The sequence below is a fragment of the Perca fluviatilis genome, chromosome 10 (genome assembly GCF_010015445.1).
Source record: "Perca fluviatilis chromosome 10, GENO_Pfluv_1.0, whole genome shotgun sequence".
Lineage (NCBI taxonomy): Eukaryota > Metazoa > Chordata > Actinopteri > Perciformes > Percidae > Perca > Perca fluviatilis.
In genome coordinates, this window is record NC_053121.1 from 30,302,250 (window position 1) to 30,325,412 (window position 23,163).

Consider the following 23,163-nt stretch of genomic DNA (forward strand, 5'->3'; position numbering starts at 1 on the left):
AATTCTAATTCTAATATACAACGACACAAATGTACAATACAATGTCAAAACTGCAGGGGTGGAGCCAGGTGTGCGAAAGTCAGGTGTCCAGCTGCTTGTCATCAGCCACAATCAACCTCTGCTTCACATACCCCGTTCTTCCTCAACTCAGAGTCAGATAGTAGACAAAACTTTCACAGTTAGTCACGTTCCAGCCAACTTTGCTTATTTGTTGTTCTTGTATGTTTTCAACCTCTAATCCCGTCTCTTGTGCCTGCAGTTTGCCTGCCTGAGGTTTTGGGTTCATCCAGGCGTCCATAAACCCTTCGCAAAAAAAATAGGGAAGCACTGGGAAAACAGGATAATGGTAAAAAGTAACAAGCAAAGGGAAAGGAGGTGAGGAAAAGAAAGGGAGAACAATGTGGTCAAAAAGAGGGTATGAGAGGGTAGCAGGGTGCGAACTACGGGGGAGCTAGGGGGAGCTCGGCTCCCCTTAATAAGACATGGGCTCCCCTGAAAACGTGATTTGTGAAATTTTGTGGGGTCTCTAAAAAAATTGACAATGTGTCATTTTGACGTGCAATTTCAGTTTTGTGTAATGTGATAATCGTGGATTATAATGTGTAAAACTTCAAAAATATAATCCATGCGTGATGGTGATTTAAACCCAATTCACTTCAATAAAGAAAACTATACATACTATTCTTTGTTATGAGCATCAAGGCGTGGGCGTGCGGTGCAAATCCAACTCATGTTTAGTAGGCTACATGTTAACTCAAAGATTCGTAGAAAAAATATAAACATTGGAGGCCATTAATCGGTGCGCAAAGTCCTTGAAATCCATTCGGCAGTAAGCATCATATAGCCATGGCAAAAAAAAAAAAGGAACAGTATAATTAATTTTGGTTTTACTAAGAAACTGTGTAGCGATGACGTTAATAGCACGACTAATTCACCTGCTGCAAGCCCACTTAGCACACCTCCCACCGGCGTGACAACGCAAGAAGAAGCTGAAGAAATAATGTCGTCTCTGGCTGAAGATGATCCTAACCCCTCTCGCTCCTCTCTCCCGTTAAATTGGAACAGCCAGCAGTGGAGAGCCTGGAAGAGCCCATATACATGGCTGTTTGTTAAGGATGGAAGCTTGGGGTGCGAATTCTGGTATTCTTCGGTAGCCTGAGTAACTTTCACCGTTGTTCATGTGAAATCTCAAAAACAGCCTGATGCTTTGTTTATATATTTGTGGCTGGCTGTTTGCCCTATCTATTCCTGTCGATAAAGTATGATAGGGTAAATCCTGTAGTGCATACACTTGTAGCTGTTATGTATCTTTGTAAGTCATTGTAAGTTGCAAGCGCACGACCCCGTGTGGAAAAAAAGTGGGCTCCCCCGAAGGCCACGGTATAGTTCGAACACTGGAGGGTAGCACGGGACTTTGAGAACTTCATTACATCAGCATGACGTGTGCTGCTTACCTTTTCCTTAGCTCCTGGTCGGAGATGGTGAAAGGTTTTAGACATTTACAATGAGTCTCTAGATGACGTATTTACCTGCTGCTGTTCAAGATTAGAAATGTATTTAATTTTTAAGAAATAGGTGACTTTGAGCCGGGTACAAATCACTTCATCATCAATCATTTCGGTGGACGTTATGGTTAAATTTAGTCCACAAAATGAGCATTTTGCAGCGACGAAAGTTGAGATTAGGCACCAAAATGACTAGTTAAGATCAGGAAAAAGATTGTGGTTTGGATTAAAGCACTCCTAAGTAACATGCATTTCAAAGAGAACAACAAACAAAGAAAGCACCAGAGACACGAGAAGGGAAGCCTGTCTCTGCTGTTATAGTGCTGTTGGCTATATAACAGCTTATGCTTCAAAACATATGTTTAGAGACGCTTCCAGCTGTCTGGGATTCCTTAACCTACTGTGCTCTGCATGTCCCGGAGCATAAAGCTTCTCGACTAATTGGTCAACAGTAACCGTGAAGTGGATTTATTGTTAGCATGCCAGTTGCGTTGTATTTTACGCTACATAGCAGAGTTTCAGGAACAGGGCCACACCTCAAACACGCCTCTCCGGTATTCCTATAAATACCCACCTAACCCTCTCCTCTAATTCGCTCCCGCATTCTGCACCCCTCCCTCCCACCCTATTTCTGTTCCTCTCTTTTCTCCTCTTCTGTAGGTCCGAAGGGGGACTGTCGTGCCTGGGGCCTACCGAAGCCCCCCCAAATGCAGTTAACATCAAGTCAACTGATGACTACAAGCAACTTCACAACGCATTCAAATCATATTTCATTATTACATTGTTCAAAACGTATCTGGTTGATGATGTAGTCCTTGCTAGTAAATCAATGGTTGCTATTTATAAGCAAAGACAAGAAAGTCTAAATTATGTGACATTCTTTCCAGAACATTTTGGAATATATTGTTGAATATATATATATATATATATATATATATATATATATATATATATATATATATATATATATATATATGTTGCTGATTTTCCCTAGCCATACTGTAACATAGTTGCCATGCACAGATATGCTAGAAATTGGTAGAAAAATGTTGCCACAACAATCTGGTTTTGTCAGTATAAAAGTAGAATTAAATCCTGGTAATGAGTATGGTGATTTACAACATGCAAACATTCAATCAAAGCATTTTTTTGCAAACTGTTTGCAACTAGGAACCCATAATTGTAGTAACAATATTTAGAGTTTACCATACTGCATCTATGGTCATGCCTGTATTCACATTACATTTTAGACAGTTACACACAGACACAGAACTTTTTTATTCCTTATTTCTTTCCTAAACTTTTGAGTATTTCTGATGTAAGATCATTAATAAACCAAAGTTGCCTTAAGCACATGAAACACCTCTACATGAATTACACATATGATTCACACAGACACACACACACACACACACACACACACACTGATAATGCAATCATGCTGTGATATATATTTAATCATCTGTTTCTCCATTCAACATTAATGCATTGCTTTAGTAAAGCTGCACACCTGCTCCTGTATCGAAGTTGTACGTCTGTGCTTTTTGCGACAGCCCTCTCGTCACCATCCCACCCACTCCGTCGCTTAACAATAAATCACTCTCCACCCACTTCCCATCTGTATGCACCACCAGCAGCAGCCCCATTCAGTCACTTGCCTCTTTGGCCTTTAAAGAGCGTCATTGAGTTGCATATGTTTTGGCTTCAAGTGTTCTCACAGACAACACTACTGTGTGTGCAGTATATCCTTTGTTGTGGACCAGCCACCAGCTGTAGTGCTCTGACACCTCAGTATTATGTTTGAGGGCTTTTTACGTGTTTGTTGAGTCAGTGACAAGATTGTTTATGTTCTGGGCAAATTCACATGTGCAGATATTACGATCCCTCCCATGCAACCATTAGTGGATATGACGACACCGTGTTTGGCTTTTAATGCTTCATGTTACAGATAATGTTTTCCTGAGGTCCATCGCTCAAGGAGAGTCACATTCAGCAGGATTTTTCTCTGCCATTTTTGTTAAGTCTCTCCTCTCTCCCTCCCCTCTGTCTGTCCTAACTGCAGGAGTGGAGTCTAGTATGCGGGAGTCAGGGTTCCAGCTGCATCTCATCTACCACAATCAACCTCTGCTTCATATACCCGGTTAATCCTCCACTCTGCGTCAGATCATAGTCAAGACAACCACAGTTAGTCTTGCTCCTGACAAACCTCGCTACCTGTTTTTGTCATTTGTATATTTGCCTGTCCTGATCCTTTCTCTTGTGCCTCAGCTACTATTGGAACCTGACTCCTGCTACCGCTTCACTCTTGCCATCCACCGGACCAGACAACCACCACTGGACCTCACCACTAGCCGACAACTGTATTACTCTGACGGAACCACCCCTGCCCGGAACCCACTGGACCTGTTCGTCTCCCTGGAAACCTGGACATGCTTTTCCCCTTTCCGGAAACCTGGACTTGTACTTAAGTACTTTGAATAAACCTGTTAATTCCCACTCTGGCTCTGTGTTGTGTCTGCATTTGCTCTTCACTGAAACGTAACAATTTTGGTTGTAAACATCTTCATTCATTTTTTTTACAAAGGTTGGTGGGTTCAGTCTTTCTAGCATGCACTGCATCCGTGCGTATGCTGTTCCAAATGTGTGATTTACAACCTGAGGCCAGAGGTCAAACCATCATTTTGGAGGTGCTGTGATATTTTTGGGTAATGAGAAATATACAAGTGATGCTTTTTGTTAATGAGCTCAGTGACATGCTGATAAACTCCCTTGGTTATCTCACCTCTGCTCCCATTTCAGTCAATGTCAACCCCCTCCTCTGGCACATCTGCTCCAGGACCTCTCGTCTCACCCTGTAATGTCCACTGCTGATGTGCACGGCTAGAGCAGATGGCGTGCATACACTCACAAACACACACTTAGACATGGATGCACACATGAACCAGATGCATACATGCCCTTGTTTGTTTTCTCTTTTAAAAGGATGGAAGTCAGCTAAGATTGAGCTGGAATATGGTGAACTAGACAAATAGTGTTGCAGGGTGAGATTAATCAGTACACAGTGTTGGGCTGCAGGTCACTAAGGGGGATGAGGCCATTTTGAATGCCTGATTAGGTTTGATGTGTGAAATGATGCCTTGGCTTGGCCGTCCTGTTCCATTAGAAGTGAGGCTTAAAAGGCACCAACAACAGATCAAGGACTATGGTAACTGCAATGCTTGCTATACGGGAAACTGGGGAGATGGATGGATTTGTCTGTGTGGGTGTTGCAGTTGGGTGATGACCAAGCATGGGTGCATCATGCAGGCTTGTCTGTCAGCTTAGCAGTTTTGATTTTAATTGGACACAGCATTCACCTCACTTCCTGTTCCAGGTCACACATTATATTCAAACTCTGTTGCGTAGATCAAATTAAAACATCTCGCAGATGTTACACAGCTTTCTAGAAAAAACGACCACACTGTATTTGATGATCTTGATCTAAGAAATCAACCTAATCTTTTTTTCATGGGTTGACTTGTCGAATAACATTCAGCACACGTTTCTCCTTTACTTGCCAAAACATGTAGGATTTAGTCTCCAGAAGATGGTGGTCATGCTTCTGTAACGCTTGTCAGATGTGTTGTGAATGCTGATTGGACTGGAAAGCTGCTGCTGCTGGTCTGTATGTTGATGCACATAGTGACCACACAAAGGTTAAACTTCATTTGTCCACCAGTATTGGCTGAGATGAGTACCTTCTACATCGAGGTGACAAAAGCAGGGTGACCCTTTTGTGTTTGAGATGTCACTCTGACCGGAATGTGCACCTATATACTGTAAGGCCCTTGCAAAAAAAAAAATCATTTTTCTTAATTGGATTCTTACCCTGAGCAACTGGATCCAACAAGGACACAGTTTTTTGCCAAAGTTCTAACCGTTCTAATTATTCCACATGAGCGATTTCTGTATTTGTGCTTTTGTCCTGGCTTTTGTCACTGGTTTGATGTAGATGGGAAAGAACACGGAACTGAGTTGGAAAAAGGTGATACCACACATTTCTGTGCACCAAGCACAGCTGAGCTTAGCAACATAATAAAATATGATGTGGGGTTATTTGCTCTAAATGGCAGCACTGCAACAGTTAAACCACACCCATATGGACCAGATCAAGCTGATTATGGGCCCTATCTTGCACTCAGCGTAATTACCTTTGTACACCGACGCATGTATCATTCCTATTTTGCACCCGATGCACAGCGGACTTTTCCCTCCACAGACGCACGTCGGTAAATTAGGGAATGTATTTGTGCTCCCGGGGGCGGTTCAGCGAAAAGAGGAGGCGTGTTCAGGCGCAAACGTTACTTGGTGCTATTTTGCAGTTTCAGAAAACAATTCCGCCACTGACCAGGAAAAACCTGGCCTAAAGTCAGTGGCGCTAGTCTAAAGTCAGTAGCGCGTTATTCAGATGCTATTTTAGGGACGAATGCTTGGCCATAATGTAGCGTGTGCACAACGCGCATACACTTCTCTCATCTACAGCAGTTCCCATTTTTGAAAACCATACTTAATTACAAAGAAAAATATTAATGAAAATGCGCTTGTGTTGTACACAACATTTCCATGAATCATGGATGTGTTGATGACATAAATGAGGAAATATTAGAGGTAAATAATCCGCCACGGACCAATACGCCTGCTCTTAAAGGGAATGTGAGATGACGCTCTGATTGGTTATTTTCACGTTACGCCCAAACCACACCTAGCTACTTCAGACCAACCCATTTAAGATTTGCGTCGGGCGCAAGACTCATCTAACCCGCCGGTATAATAGCAACAGCGCCAGAGATCAGCCCACAAAGCTACTTGCGTTTGGCGTTTCACACTTGCGTTTCAGATCGTTAAAATAGGGCCCTATGAGTTTTTGAGTGTTTAAAAATAAATGGATTTTTTCCCAAACTTTATTTATTCATACATACTTAACATTATGGAGAAGATTTTTAACCCATTTGTCAGAGGCTTTAAAGCTATCCTCCTCAAGATTTTAGTACATTTGTAAAAATCAAACCCAAGTAGTTTTTATTGTAAATGGCAGAGTCCGCCATACCATCGCTGCATTCAAATTGCTGTCAAACGCACAAGGGATTCACTGGAAATGATGTATGCATGTAATCCAGCATTACTGCTTTAAAATCTGATTTCATCAATGACAGCCTCACTGTTTACTGTTCACTCTCAGCTGTTACTGCTATTGCAAACCAGACATCCTTCTGCTGCCGCATCCCATTAAAAGCATTCAACCAGTCACTGAGGTCATCAAAAAAGCATCTATGAAACAAGACAATAGTCATTTTCATAATTTTTTGTCAGTTTTAAATGTGGCAGGGATTAGGGAGCAGCGGGGAGCTGTTAAATTAAGGATTGCATGCTGCACACCTCCAACATCCCAGCAAGGTTACACACTCCTTTTTCCTGCTGTTGTGTGGAAAACAAATACATACATCTCAACATAATCTCATTTGCTCCTCTGTTGTATGTGCTGTAGCATTAAACCACACTTTTTCCACCAGTAACTACAGGTGTCACCATGTCAACCAGGACTGAAATCTTTAGGATTAAAATGTAGCCTTAATGTTGTGCAAACGCATCCTTGAACACACCAAATCCACCTAACCTGCTTTAAAAGTCATACAACAATCTGAGCTGCCCTTTGTAGCAATAACCAGTCCTTCCAGAAAAATTTGTGATTGTTGCGGGCAAAAATCCTTGATTATGCGGCACGTTTTCTTAAAATATGTGATGGAATATGCGGGATATTTATGCAATTTTATGCAATGAAATTGGGAGAACTTGCAAAAAATGCGGGAACTTGCAAAAAATGCGGGAACTTGCAAAAATTGCGGGAACTTGCAAAAACTGCGGTTTGATGAAAAAGAGAAGAAAAAGTGATTCCCCCAACACCCTGCTTTTTTTAAAATTAATTTCCAAAAATAGTTTACAGATATTCAGTCATTGCAATAAGTAAACAAATAAGATACAAAAATATATACAAATAATATTAAAGTAAAAATAAAAGTCTAAACAGAGGGAAATAAAAGATACAAAAGAGACTTAAACAAAGAAATTTGAGTAGACATCAGATATTAAGATAGCTTTCTTATTAGATACCAACTTAAGAGACTCAAAGTCTCAACCTCCAACACCTGCTTTTCAATGATGTTCACATCGCGTAATTACGTCACTTCATAACGTTACCATGGCAACAGGGGAAAATGGCTGCTCTTGTGTGAAGTAAACGCAACATTTTTTTCAACTTTCTGCTTAGATATATGTGACTTTTTGCAACGAAAATGCAGGGATTATGAAATCATGCAAGCACCGCATATTTTGCACGGAAATCGGCAATTTATGCGCCGAAAGTGCGGCATATTTGAAAAAATGCGGCCCCCGCATGAATATGCGGACTTTGGCTGATTATGCATTGAATCATGCGATCGCATAATAGCTTTTTTCTGGATGGACTGAATAACAGTGTTACTATTGAGCATTCTCAAACCTGTATATATGCATATATACAGTATATATATATATATATATATATATATATATATATATATTTTATCAACCAAATTTCGAAGCTCTTTCTTGGTGGATGGAGTTTGCACAGTTGGAGATACAATAAAGTTAAAGGCTCTGGGGAAGAAAAAAATAGTCAGTGGGCCCTGACTGTTAAAGGTCGCATGGCCTGAAAATGTCACTTTATGAGGTTTTTTAACATTAATATGCGTTCCCCCAGCCTGCCTATGGTACCCCAGTGGCTAGAAATGGCGATAGGTGTAAACCGAGCCCTGGGTATCCTGCTCTGCCTTTGAGAAAATGAAAGCTCAGATGGGCCGATCTGGAATCTGCTCCTTATGAGGTCATAAGGAGCAAGGTTACCTCCCCTTTCTCTGCTTTGCCCGCCCAGAGAATTTGGCCCACCCATGAGAGAGAGAGAGAGACATCATGGCTTGCAAACAAGCAAAGTGGCAGTTGGTCAAGGCCATATCTCACCCTCCACCTTGCCCCCCCTCTCTCCTCCTCAATAGCATTTAAAGCTACAGACACAGAAATGGCATATCCTAAGGAAAGCTCATTGTGGGACTGGCTCTAGTGGCTGTAATTCTGCACCAAGGCTGAATTTCGGGAAAGAGACTTCAGATACAGTATTAGGGGACCAATAAGGCTTATATAAAAGCATCCAAAAAGCAGCATGTCATAGGACCTTTAAAGATTTTCCAAATTATTATGACATTGTGAAAGAAAAGTAGGACTTATTTTGTACCTATTTTATAAAAAATACCAAGGTAGGGAGATTGTTTGAGTTCTTCAGAGAGGAGATGGTTCTTTAGCAGGGAGGATGTTTCAAAAGGTTCAAATCTTCAATGCAAATTTTCAATCTTCAAAGTATTTGCCCTATTAAAACGTTTAAAATAACCTCTTGCCTCCGCTGAAGAGAAAGCTTACACACGTTAACAAGACTGCTCCTCTGAGGAATTGAACAAAGTAGCACATCATAATCTTCATCACGTCATCGTTGTTATGATCAGAAGTCAACACCGTACAAGTCAGTCCAAAAAAAGAGAAAATGTAAGCAGCCACGGGCACTCGGGCAGTGACCTTCTTTCTCTAGTATTATTCTGTGGAACTTCACTGAGAAAAAAAACTAAGGTGAAACTTCATTTGCCCTCCTGTCTGCTGAGATGATACTTTTTTTTTTTTTGAGGGGAAGAGGGCTGAGCCACAGGTGAAAATGTTGAATCAGCTTTTGCACTCACCAGAAGATAAAGTTGTTCATTGAGGACGGTGGAAGTAGGGGCGGACTGGGCTTTGTGTGGTTGCTACCACAAATCAATGCAGCCTTTTTGTTGGAGCTTACAATGAGGCTTTTCCGCAGGCCCATGTTATCAAACAGTGATGGGTTTCCCATAATCTAAGTCACTGTCGAGCTTTGGCAGCAACTGCACTATTGGACTCTACACATATTTTGTACTGGTACTGAGCATAATGTGTGGTATGACTGATATAGGGGTATGTTTCTGTTAAGGTGTAATAACAGTATTTTAGACATTAAAAGCCATATAGAGTGGAACAAAGCAAAACCCAATGAAACTTCAAAGGTCTTAAATGAAAAATGTATTTGAAATGACTCATGATTAATTTTTTAGAGCATCTATTGCAGTTTAACAGAAGATGTCACTCTTAAAAATAAAAAAGTAGGGCTTATTCTAGTCAAAACACTTTGTTCATTCAACAACCATGGGCCTACAGTGAAAATTCCATTATGAAGAAGCCAAGATATCAGTTTCCCCACTGACAGTAGCCTCAATATACCAGAACACAATGCAGCCATAATGTCTTTAAAACAGAACATCTCACTCCACTGTTCATGTTCTTATCACTATTGCTTTTTCCATTCCGTTAAACCCAAAGCTGACAATAAATACATTCAAACACAATCTCTGGGGGTCAACAGAGCGAGCCCTGATAAATGTAGAACATAAAATTGAATGCAGGAATAATGAAGATGAGGAAAAGAACAGGTTAAAAAAAAAAATATATATATATATATATATATACAGTGCCTTGCGAAAGTATTCGGCCCCCTTGAACTTTTCGACCTTTTGCCACATTTCAGGCCTCAAACATAAAGATATAAAACTGTAATTTTTTGTGAAGAATCAACAACAAGAGGGACACAATCATGAAGATGAACGAAATTTATTGGATATTTCAAACCTTTTAAACAAATAAAAACTGAAATATTGGGTGCAAAATTATTCAGCCCCCTTAAGTTAATACTTTGTAGCGCCACCTTTTGCCGCGATTGCAACTGTAAGTGTACGCGGGGTATGTCTCTATCAGTTTTGCACATCGGAGACTGACATTTTTGCCCATTCCTCCTTGCAAAACAGCTCAAGCTCAGTGAGGTTGGATGGAGAGCGTTTGTGAACAGCAGTTTTCAGTTCTTTCCACAGATTCTAGATTGGATTCAGGTCTGGACTTTGACTTGGCCATTCTAACACCTGGATATGTTTATTTGTGAACCATTCCATTGTAGATTTTGCTTTATGTTTTTGGATCATTGTCTTGTTGGAAGACAAATCTCCGTCGGTCTCAGGTCTTTTGCAGACTCCATCAGGTTTTCTTCCAGAATGGTCCGGTATTTGGCTCCATCCATCTTCCCATCAATTTTAACCATCTTCCCTGTCCCTGCTGAAGAAAAGCAGGCCCAAACCATGATGCTGCCACCACCATGTTTGACAGTGGGGATGGTGTGTTCAGGGTGATGAGCTGTGTTGCTTTTACGCCAAACATAACGTTTTGCATTGTTGCCAAAAAGTTCGATTTTGGTTTCATCTGACCACAGCACCTTCTTCCACATGTTTGGTGTGTCTCCCAGGTGGCTTTTGGCAAACTTTAAACGACACTTTTTATGGATATCTTTAAGAAATGGCTTTCTTCTTGCCACTCTTCCATAAAGGCCAGATTTGTGCAGTATACGACTGATTGTTGTCCTATGGACAGAGTCTCCCACCTCAGCTGTAGATCTCTGCAGTTCATCCAGAGTGATTATGGGCCTCTTGGCTGCATCTCTGATAAGTCTTCTCATTGTATGAGCTGAAAGTTTAGAGGGACGGCCGGGTCTTCGTAGATTTGTAGTGGTCTGATACTCCTTCCATTTCAATATTATCACTTGCACAGTGCTCCTTGGGATGTTTAAAGCTTGGGAAATCTTTTTGTATCCAAATCCGGCTTTAAACTTCTCCACAACAGTATCTCGGACCTGCCTGGTGTGTTCCTTGTTCTTCATGATGCTCTCTGCGCTTTACACGGACCTCTGAGACTATCACAGAGCAGGTGCATTTATACGGAGACTTGATTACACACAGCTGGATTCTATTTATCATCATTAGTCATTTAGGTCAACATTGGATCATTCAGAGATCCTCACTGAACTTCTGGAGAGAGTTTGCTGCACTGAAAGTAAAGGGGCTGAATAATTTTGCACGCCCACTTTTTCAGTTTTTTATTTGTTAAAAAAGTTTGAAATAGCCAATGAATTTCATTCCACTTCATAATTGGGACCCACTTGTTGTTGATTCTTCACAAAAAATTACAGTTTTATATCTTTATGTTTGAGGCCTGAAATGTGGCAAAAGGTCGAAACGTTCAAGGGGGCCGAATACTTTCGCAAGGCACTGTATATATATATATATATATATAATGTAACTCCTGAATGTGTTTTGAATTGTACAGATTTCTGCAGCTCTACAAAGCTTTTGAGCTTATTCACATTTTACAACTTGTATATTTAAAGGTTTTCAAATAGACTGACGGCACTGTATGCTACATGCCCAGGACCAAAGAACAGACAAACACAGTGTGCATACAGCTACTGAGGAATGTAGAACATTTAGAAGAGCTGATGTTAGTGAAGACCAAAACAGATGTGTTAAAGGTCCCATGACATGGTGCTCTTTGGATACTTGTATATATGCCTTAGTGGTCCCCTAGTACTGTATCTGAAGTCTCTTTCCCGAAATTCAGCCTTGTTGCAGAATTACAGCCACTAGAGCCAGTCCCACAATGAGCTTTCCTTAGGATGTGCCATTTCTGTGTCTGTAGCTATTGAGGAGGAGAGAGGGGGGGCAAGGTGGAAGGTGGGGGTGTGGCCTTGACCAACTGCCACTTTGCTCATTTGAAAGCCATGATGTCTCTCTCTCTCATGGGTGGGCCAAATTCTCTGGGCGGACAAAGCAGAAAAAGGGGAGGTAACCTTGCTCCTTATGACCTCATCAGGAGCAGATTCCAGATCGGCCCATCTGAGCTTTCATTTTCTCAAAGGCAGAGCAGGATACCCAGGGCTCGGTTTACACCTATCGCCATTTCTAGCCACTGGGGGCCCATAGGCAGGCTTGGGGAACACTAATGTTAAAAAACCTCATAAAGTGACATTTTCATGCAATGGGACTTTTAATTAACTGGACTTACATTCTTTGGCTGGCTTAAAACTCGCCTCTAAACTAGAAGGGCAAATTTCTGCCAAGCCATGCCCTCGCAATGTCAATGGATTGTGAATTTTCCCAGTGGGGAACTGCAAGTGAAAAAAAAGAACTGTGATACAAATCCCCTCCAAAATGTAATGGGTTCATCCTCATACTACACCCTTCCACCACGTTTTTTTAAAATCTGGCAAGTAGTATTTCCGTAATCCTGCTGACAAACAAACCAACAGACAAAGCAAACCGAAAAACACAACCTCCTTTGCGGAGGTAATTCATGCTAACGCTGCTTCGAGTATGCTGGATGTATAAGTATACAACTGTTTGCAAACACGCGTTAGCTGTGACAACAATAAGCTAATAACTGTCAAGCTGTTTTTCTGCCCCCCTTCAGGACAAACTTTTGATTAATGCTGCTTTAACAAACACGGTAGCAATGTTTTATAATACAGTACATCCCACAATGTACACCTGACATTGTTCTTGCAATTAATTAATAGGTGTGTCACTTTGACTTTTTTACTGACAAGACAGTAAACATCGAACAAATAATCAGACTCTAAACGTGACTGTCAGCATTACACAATCTCACAGAGACTTCATTTGTAATCAATTTTAAACAGTGAATTCAGTTGTCTAAATATACCACTATATGCATATAATTAAGTGGCAACTTCCGCATCATCAAACCCATATGTATTGTGTGTATATGTTCATCTTTTTGAGCAGGCAGACTGGGCACATGTTTTTTTATAGAAAGCCTCTTGCAAGGATTCAGCAGATGAATCCATTTGTAGAAAAGAAAATACAGTTAAATATAGGCAAGATGTCCCAGTTCCTGAGAAATACTGTATAGTCAGCCATCAAAACCAAATTATAAAAGCCTGTTTATATTGAACATTTGACAATTACAGCATTACATAAATACTACGGTTGTTATGGAGACATAATGATGAATCACCAGCACATGAATTGTCTTTTTGCTGTCTAAATTGGTTCAGTTAGACTGAGTAACAGATGCCTGCTTCAAGCCAAACCACATCATTCAGCTGCCCCCTGTGGTGCATAGAATATGAAGCTGTAAAAACAAGATTGATCATACATGCATTGCTTACTTAATGTTTAAGTTAAAAAAAGAACATTTTCAGAAAGTTTTATATGTATGTTATTAAACTTTAAATTCATATGTATCATTTGTTAGAGTTGTTTCATGGCACCAAACAAAAAAAAACTGTTATTTTTTGGGGTTTGTTTGTTTTAGGAAAAAGGGTTTATTGCATGTTTTCTCCAGAGACTAATCGTTGAACTGTAGATTTAAAACATGAGTGATATTGGCATCCCCTTAGACCTGTGTTTACTCATCTAATAGATGTTAGATGACATTTGCAGATTTACATACATTATTTTTTACGAACAAAATCTTGAGGGATAGAGATGGAAAAAAAAAACCTTTGACATGTCTCAGATCTGAGCAAAAAAAATTGCAGTTAGGTTTTCTCTTAATGTTCAAACCTTTTCTGAAATCTTCCCATGCTTCAAATATTCTTCAAAGTACCTTTTTAGAATATTAAGCTGACATTATACTTCCATGGATAACTTTCCATGTTCATCTTAAACTCTTCAAGAATCTGGATAAGTGTGCCTATATGTATAAGGCTGAATAAGTTCAGAATTTAGGCATTAAAAATGCATCCTGTAAAGTCTTCATTTCACAGAGGTGCTAAGTCCCATTTTTCATTCATGAATCATTTCACTCCTAACATCCAGCTAATATCTTTTACCCCCCTCTCCAGCTCTTTCAAAAAGCACCAAAAACTTCCTGTCCCCTCATGACATTAGGCTGTAAACCCTCAACGTGAAGCCTAATTCCTCCTCAATAGCAGCCGTGTGTTGGATTCACCTCTGGCGCGCCAAAGGGGATTATGGTTAATAGAGTTGTCCAATACAGAGGCAGAATTAGCCCTGGCTGATCTTCCTGTGTGGTTTCAGCTCAGGTGTCATTGTGTGCCCACAGTTGGAAGCATTGAAAAGAAATTTGATTTTGGAAAGGGGAGGATTTTTCTTGCCTGGTGCCTGAACGAAAAGGCCAGTTCTATGTTTTAGCTATTTGTGCTAACAATGACTGTCTGAATTGTTTTGTGTTGCAGAAAAAACAATATGTGAGTGTTTAGATTCTGCCAGACATAGAAGAGTTTGAAAGGTGTGTGGGTGTGTGTAGTTAAGGTAGCCTATTTTTTGAGTGTATGGGGACATGAGCATGAGGCTCAGTACATATGTGGTCATATATAAAGAACATGTGCCTATGCAATTGGAAGTGTCTTCCTTCTAAAACACCCAATATGAATTGGCTATATGAAATGATTTGTGGTTAAAAAAATTAGACAAAATGTTTATTATTAGAATTATTATTAAAAAATTATTAGTTGCCATTCCAACAGAAAATAAGTTACTTAACCCAAATTTACCAACACATCTATCTTCAAAGTTCTCCATTTTGAAAATGCCACATGTCATGTCTTACAATCTTTTTCTTCTATTTTCTCATTTCAAATTCTTACGCTCAGCTGGCAGAAGAGAACATACTTCTTCAATATCTTCAGTACTTGACTCATAACACAATGGCAAGCAACATTTTGTTTTTTGATTTTCCCCTGAACTTCCCATCACGTTTTGTAGTTATAGATGATTTACATAATACTCTGGTTGAGGTCAAACTTTGTCGATCCCCAGCCAGAGGATTTGTACACAGCCTGACATGAAGGTCTGCCTTTGATGATGATGATGCCCAGGGCAACGACGGCTCCTAAGCACCAAATCAACACAGTACTAAATTGTAAACAGCAGCAGCTTTAGCCAGCGACCTCTGTTTTCTACTATGGCAAGATGCTGGTATGACTTCAATAAACACAGACCAGCTATGGTCATACAGAGCACTCTGGCACTGCTGCTTAAACAATAGTTTTCAATTCCTTTATAAGTTAGGAGTTTCAATCAGGCTAAATAACAATGTCTCAACAGTGTCGCAATCAGAAATGACACTTTAAAAAATGACATTTAATCTAACGGTTGATTTTTTATACCTAAAATACTTTCTTGTGAAGTTTTACGAAAAGTTTGACAGTGGTTTGAGTGATCGCAACGTGTCATGTTTGGGTCTGCAAGTGTGTGACTTTGACACCTCAGAAAGATCTTAGCATCCCATTTTATCCTGAAAGTCAATGATGTTTTGTCAGTGATGGTGTTTGTGCGCGTGTGTGCGTGTGTATGTGTGTGTCTGTGTGTGTGTGGTTTATTTGTGTGATGGTCTGTTGAAAGGGGGTCAGCCTCACTGTGGTGATGTATGATGTTTTGTTGTAGTTCCGTTTGTAATGTAGGTGTGGATTTATCTGCTCAATCAGTGACATTGAAAACAGGTATGCATCATTAGCTCCTCTAAGTGCTGACTGATTGGTCACTGTCAACTTGTGAAGGGATGGTAGAATAATCCTGCAGTAAATCAAATTCTGTTACGACTGGCGCACTCATTGGCGTGCATCTGCCCAAAGGTAAACTGTGATTTCAGCAGTAACTGAGACATTTTGAATGAATGCTTTTTTGTGTGGTTATTTTGTATTCTTAGTATCTAGTGTCAGACTCAGGCCCACCATGCGCCTATACCTGAATAGGGGGTATGTTCCAGGCTGAGATGGTAAAATGCCAGTCATGTAATGTATGTACTGTACGTTGGAGATATCCTTTGTTCTCATACAGCTTATTTTACCTAAAAAAAACTCTCATTTTATCATTGTGCTCTGCATTTGATTACAGGAGATACATATCATACTCATTACTATGTACTATATGAAAAAGGTAGGCTGGTCTTCACTAGCAATAAGAAGAGAACTTAATTCTATCATTTTTATTCATGAAGGTCTCCTGCTACAGCTGACTCCGTATATCACTTCTCTTCTCTAAATTAAAACCGCTGCTCAGCAGACCAGATCCCAGGCCTGTTCAACTGTTTGACTCTTGTTACCCCTCGGGGTAAATCCTGAACTTGGAAAGACTTCCTTTCACTGCTTTGCACCTTATAAATGGACCTCATTACATAAGATTAAAAAAGTTTAATGTCTTTTCCCAATGGCAGATTTTAAATTTTAGTTTTGTCTAGCTTTTGCTTGTTCTCCTTTCTCCCCGCTGTGCTCAGGTCTCTTGTGCGAAAGACATCTTGATCTCAGTGAGATTATCTGCAAGTGTTATCAGGTTTTTTACTACATTTTGAACATAATTGTCTTGGTTTCCTTCCTTGGCATGTTTTTTGCTTGTTTCATAAATCTAGTGCTGCTCCCTGCCAACATTCACTTCAGGTTTCCAAGTGCCAACCAGCTTATATTATCATTTATAAAGACTGGCAGCAATGTATTGTTGTTGTTATCATCAAATAAGAAACATCTGATCCAATAGAAATGGTCACTCCAGTTCATGATGAAATTATTTATACGTTTATTATCATACAGCAGGCTGAAATCCAAAGTATTTAATCCTCAGTGTCGGAGAAGTTGTATTTGACTATTTTTAAGCAAAGCCACTCCTCACCCAAGATGGATCCCTGTATTAACTGTCCTTCACATTACTGTGAATGATACATTTGCCCATTTATCTGTTGAATGTATCTTGGTCAGGACACAGAATTTAAAATCTCTATCTTCGTATACAACATGGTGTTTGGTGTTTTATGCCCCCAACGTCGTCTTCCAGGCAGCGCTGCCTGGAAGGCACTAGGGTTAGGCAATGGTTAGGGTTAGGGTTAAGGTTAGGGTTAGGTGCCTTGAAATCGACATCGCAGCGCTGCCTTGAAGTCGACGTTGGGGGCTTAAAAACACCATCGAGCATACAACACATTGCCCCACAGTGTGTCTTGTTGCCATTCAACAAAAAGGGCACAAAGGTGCTGATCCAAACTGACATTTAAAGTAGTTCCATCCGGGCAGAATATGCAGCCATGCGTTCACTCATAATCTGTCAATGTCTTCTGTTGCATTTAAAAAAAATAAAAAAAAGAAGCAGAAAAGACCTTTGTGACACTGAACAACTCCCAGAAACACAGTTAAATGTCAGCAATGTTCAACTTTGGTTCAAGTGTTAGCCAAAGAGGCGTGATGATCTCTTAGCGAGCATTTCTTCTTTTTCTTTTTATATCAGAAAAGATTGTCACTTTCTTTTTTTATTTCAGAAGCAACTCATTTTGCACAAACTAACTTTGATTTTGAAATCCATTACTTTTAATTTCATTTGTGATGCAGAGGATGGCCGTGTGTGTGTGTGTGTGTGTGTGTGTGTGTGTGTGTGTGATATGTGACATTAACTGTCTTAAGCACTCATCTGCTGTGTACACCTGCTAGGAGTTCCTCAGTGGGCTTTAACTGAATCTCATACTCTCTTGGAGGTGCTGGGGCACTGTGGAAATCTGATCTTTGACTTGGCGTCACACCATGGCAGGTGGGATGCAAAGGAACTGCTGCCACACCAGCTGTCATAAAGTTAGCGCTGGGACTTTAATATGTTGGCTTTGAGCTTTTCCTAAAAAACTCATTCTCCCACCATGATAATTATAATTATCTTCTACTCACTGGATATCTGTTATCGCCAATGAAGACTAATCATACCGTCTGGTTCATACACTTCCTGAGGGAAACAGCAATTTGGTACTAAAATAACGTGACGCATATGCATATGGAATATAAATACTATCATGAGTCAACAGTCTCTCATAAACAGGTGTGAAAAATCAAAGTGCCTGTGATGTAGATAGAGTACAGATAATCCTTCTTTATTTTAAGTATGTAATGTGGTTGCAAGGCTCCAAACGGTTCAAGGAAAGCCAAAGACGTGAGGAGACAGTGAAGGTTATGAGGGTGAAGGCAGCCTTTGTTATAGGAGAGAAGACCAAGAAGGCATATTTTAAAGGATGATGAACACATGGTTCCCAACAGAAAAGCAAGTGAGCAAGGACATTCAGTATTAACAATGTGCAGAGTGGGTGGAAAACAAAAAAAAAAAACTGGCGCGGAATTGCATAACCTCCTAAAAAACCCTTTTTTGTAAGCCTTGGCAGAACTACCACAGAGATCTCAAGAATGCTACTGTTGAAATATGTTGCTGTCAACTTCTTTTGACTTTCATTTGGTTATCAAAGCGCAAAATACATCAAAAACAAGGACTTTTTATAGTTCTAAAAACTGGACCTCGTATACAGTACAGTGCAAAGGAAGCAAGTAGGACAGAACCAGCAATACCAAAGTTAGATAATTGAACAGGTACAGATTGATCACATTATGCCACTTTATTTTCTGTAAATTCTAACGAGATAGATGTGCCATTGGAAGATACTGTTGCTCACCATTTTGTCTCTCATTTCCCAGGTGCAATAGAATTTCTCCTTGCTGCTGCTGCTGCTGCTGTTGCTGCTGCTGTTGCTGCTGTAAGAACAGAGTGGGCTGGGAGACAGAAATCCCGGCATATAATTAGGACTTTAACTGATTTTGCTGGCACCCACTCCGTTGAACATTTGAATAATGTTCTCAGTAGAAAATGAATCCTGTATTAAGCTTTCTTAAAGAGAAATGCCAGCCCGAGAAAAAACTGGCCTATGTTATGATCTTTGAAAATAGGAGAAAGCTGCACTTTTATAACTGTGATGCAAACTTTTTGACTCTTTAATTTTATGTTTTGGCAGAACTTTTCCTCTTCAGGATAAAAGCCACTTACTTAGATTGTGTATGTCACCAACGTTTTAAAGTAAAGAATTCACAGGGCAATCACTGTGACCATAGCAATAAAGTCCATGGGGTGGGTATTTTCGAGATTTTTTTTTACTTTCAAAACGGCAGGGTTGTTGGCCGGAAAACCAAAACCATGAGCTGAAAGACAATATTTTCTCTGGGTTCATCACTAAAAGCGTAGTAGAGTATGTGATCCACTGTTAATATTGAAACATTGAGTATGGCTGCTTAAGCAATAGGTATACTACAGCTTCCAGTCCAGTCTAGGATACAATTTAAAATACTGTTGATGGTTTTTAGCTCTTCACGCCCTGGCCCCCAGCTACATAGCAGATATCATTCATCCCCACGTAACTCCCAGGACAGGTCCCTCAGATCCTCCAGCCAAGGTCTCTTTCATGTCCCATGATCCCATGCTTAAGCAAAAAGGAGACAGAGCCTTTTCTTTTGCTGGAACCGACTGCCACCTGACATCAGAAATGCCCCTTCAATTGAGATATTCAAAGCCAGGCTCAAAACTCACCTTTTTACATTGGCCTTCCCAGCATTTTAATTGTCTTATCCTGCTATGTTTGTAATTAAGTGTTTGTCTTTTGATGTCGTTTTAGTCTAAATCACTGATTTATAAGTGTAATTAATTTTTATTTTATTACCCTGTGGCTAATGCGCTATGTACAGCACTTTGGTCAGTGCAAAGCTGTTTTTAAATGTGCTATAGAAATAAACTTTACTTACTTACTTACTATAAATAGGCATCCAAATGTGACATGTTGCATACAACATGTAATGCAGACAAACAAGAAACGATTCATTATAAATATCCTATCTAAAGAATGTACAAATACATGTAGAATATAGAGAATCACAGAGCAAAAACTACAAAACATCCCATCCAGAAAAGGCTCAATGGCATCGGTTGGTGTAAAACATCGAGCTGAGCTGGTGAACATGAGCCACTTGCGTACAATTTACTGATGTTGGTGTTTTTGCGTATTGAAGTAAAGATTGTTCATACCTCTAGAGCTGCCAGCTGCCATGGTTTCCTACAGCAACTTTCCTACACTATTCAGTGGCATCTGTAATTTAACCACTAAAAGAGCAGATTTGGTTTCCAGTGGTCCTAGCACTTCCTTCAGAACTGTCAAATTATTCTGTACTGATTTGCCGGGTCCACTGACTGGATGAGACTGATGGAGATTCAATGAATGTGGTTGAGTAGCTAAAACAGCTTATCCTTAAAATGATTGAGCTTATCTCGGTCTCCGTCTCTGTCTCTCTTGTCACCTTCAGTTCCCCATTTCTCTCTCTCTCTCCCTCTCTCTCTCTCTCTCTCTCTCTCTCTCTCTCTCTCTCTCTCTCTCTCTCTCTCTCTCTCTCTCTGGTCTAATTCCCTCTCCAGTGGGAGTGACATGTCTTGTGGGAGTGAGTGTGTAATAGTGGGAGTTAATTTAATCAACATCATGCTTGGGTAAGGCAAACATTTCTCAGCCAATCCACTCACTGACCTCCAGGTAGTGCCTGTGTGTGTGTGTGTGTGTGTGTGTGTGTGTGTGTGTGTGTGTGTGTGTGTGTGTGTGTGTGTGTGTGTGTGTGTGTGTGTGTGTGTGCGTGTGCGTGCGGCGGCAGGAGATTGACAGGAAGAGTCGATTGTATCAGCTCTGAGACCACTGTACACTCTCTGCACCTTGATTCACCTCCCTGTGTCTTCAGCCTGAGCTGTTGGAGGTGGGTGGGGGTCTCAAAGTATCCAGCAGGGATAATATTATGGGATGGCAGTGTGTTCTGCCTTGTTTTGTGTGTATCTAGACTTTTCTGTGTTTGTGTGTGCATCAGAGGGGGTCTTGGAAGGGTGGCTGTGTTGCGTAGCGGCCTCTCTGTGTGAGTCTGGAAGTAGCCAGCCAGTCACCATCAAGGTTCATCTGTGACAAACAGCACATAGGGGTTTTGTTTTAGCCTTAAATTGGCCTTTGGATGGGCTGAATTTAGTGTATGCACAGCATGAAGCATTACAACCAGCGTTAAGTGGTAGCACAGCATAAAATAGTATAAATTAGGGATGCACAGTATTGAAATATTTTTCATTTGCCAATAATTTATCAGTTTTTTCAGCTTCTACCCTTTTGATTAACATTATTTATTTCAGGCAAAAACACAGTTTGTCCATTTTTTACCAGTAAAGGTGACTTATTACACTGTAACTGTGATATGTGGCGCAGATGAAGATTAAGAAACGCACTGCATCTGAAATTGTCTTGGATTATAAGCACAACATTGTTTTACCACACAAAACCATCCCCATGTATTGTAGCTGTTATAGAAAGGGAAATATCCATCCACTTTAGCTGCGTTAGGGATATCTGGTTTATTATATTTGCCAGAGAATTAAGAAATTAAAGCCACTAACCACAAACATTGACACATTAATGCATCACAAATTGTCACACATTATTTTACTTAGACTCTACCATTATTAGATGGTATCCATTAGCTTGTTCTTTCATTAGCATTCTGTAAAGATGAAATTTAGCGAGAAGCACTGCTTATTCCAAGCACATTATTTTCACAAATGTATTCAAGGTGTTGATGGGTGCAGACAGAAATGGAGACAGAGATGGTTTGACGCAACATCACAAGATGTAATTAACACGTTTGGGTTTGTCCTGGGCTTTGGAGTAAGAAGCAGATGTTTTACATGTCTCCTCTATCACTGTCATTTTCAATTCAAGGATTCATTTTTGTCCTTTAATCATTGACGACAACTACACTGTACTGGAATTAGAGTTGCAGTTAACAAATATATTTTTAGATTTGACTCAACAGTTCCTGTTTTGGGAGTGGCAGTAGTTTCTTCTGTGTAATAATGAATTAGTAATCTGGGTAAGATTGTCAAATCCGGCTTGTTGTTCTGTTAAACAAATTAAACTTTTATGAAATCCACAGCTTTTAGCAGCACATTATGAGACATGCAGTTGAAGCATCCTTCTGTTATTTGTTCTGTGAGAAAATGTGTTTCAAACATGTTTTAAATCTAATTCAGTTTATCAAACAGTGCTGGTTTAGTGTCATTTTAGAGCTACTGCATTTGGTTATAGTGCAATCACTCTTTGTTACATTCTTCTTCATGCATCCACTGCTTTGTCAGCATTTACCAATGCAAATATATCGTCTCTGTGACCTGTTGTTTCAGATCTATTGCTGTCTTCAGCTGGGTGCTGTCTGGTTTTAATTGCAGCCGTGTCCTGTAACCTCCTCTCTTACATGTATTTTTCAGATTCACTGCCTTTGTAAATCTTTTGAAAATTGCTGTATGATCTCCTCCTCCACCTCCCCCTCACATAAGGTCAAGACAGGCTCCTTACTCACTGGGATTGAAGTGCAACAGTGCAACCTGGTGGACTAAAGTTTATCAGCTATAAAGGTGAGTGAATCTATCTTTCTGGTACGCCTTTTCTAGTATTTATGACTGTCTGTAGTATCATTTTTTGGTATTTTTTTCTCCAAATGTCGTGCTTGCTTCATCTTCAAAAATGTCTCATTGCTTGTGTTCCTCTTCTTATTCCCTTCCTGTTTTTGTCTGCTCACCCTCCAGTTTGGTGGTTGTTTTTTTTTACCTTTCTTTATCCACCTCCTCGCTCCATCAAATTTTTGTTTTTTTTACCTCAGATCGTCTCTCCGTCCGTCTTGCCTTTAGTCCTCCCTCCATTCTTTCTTCTCAGCTCCTTTCACACACTATATAGGCTTCTTGAGTGGGTGATATTTTAATGCAGCTGGTGCTTGACACAGTGTGCTTCATGTAGCACAAACTGTTCTTCAGCAGTACATGTTTGGCAGATGACTCATTATATCTGGATCCTTTTTATTTCTCCAACAGCT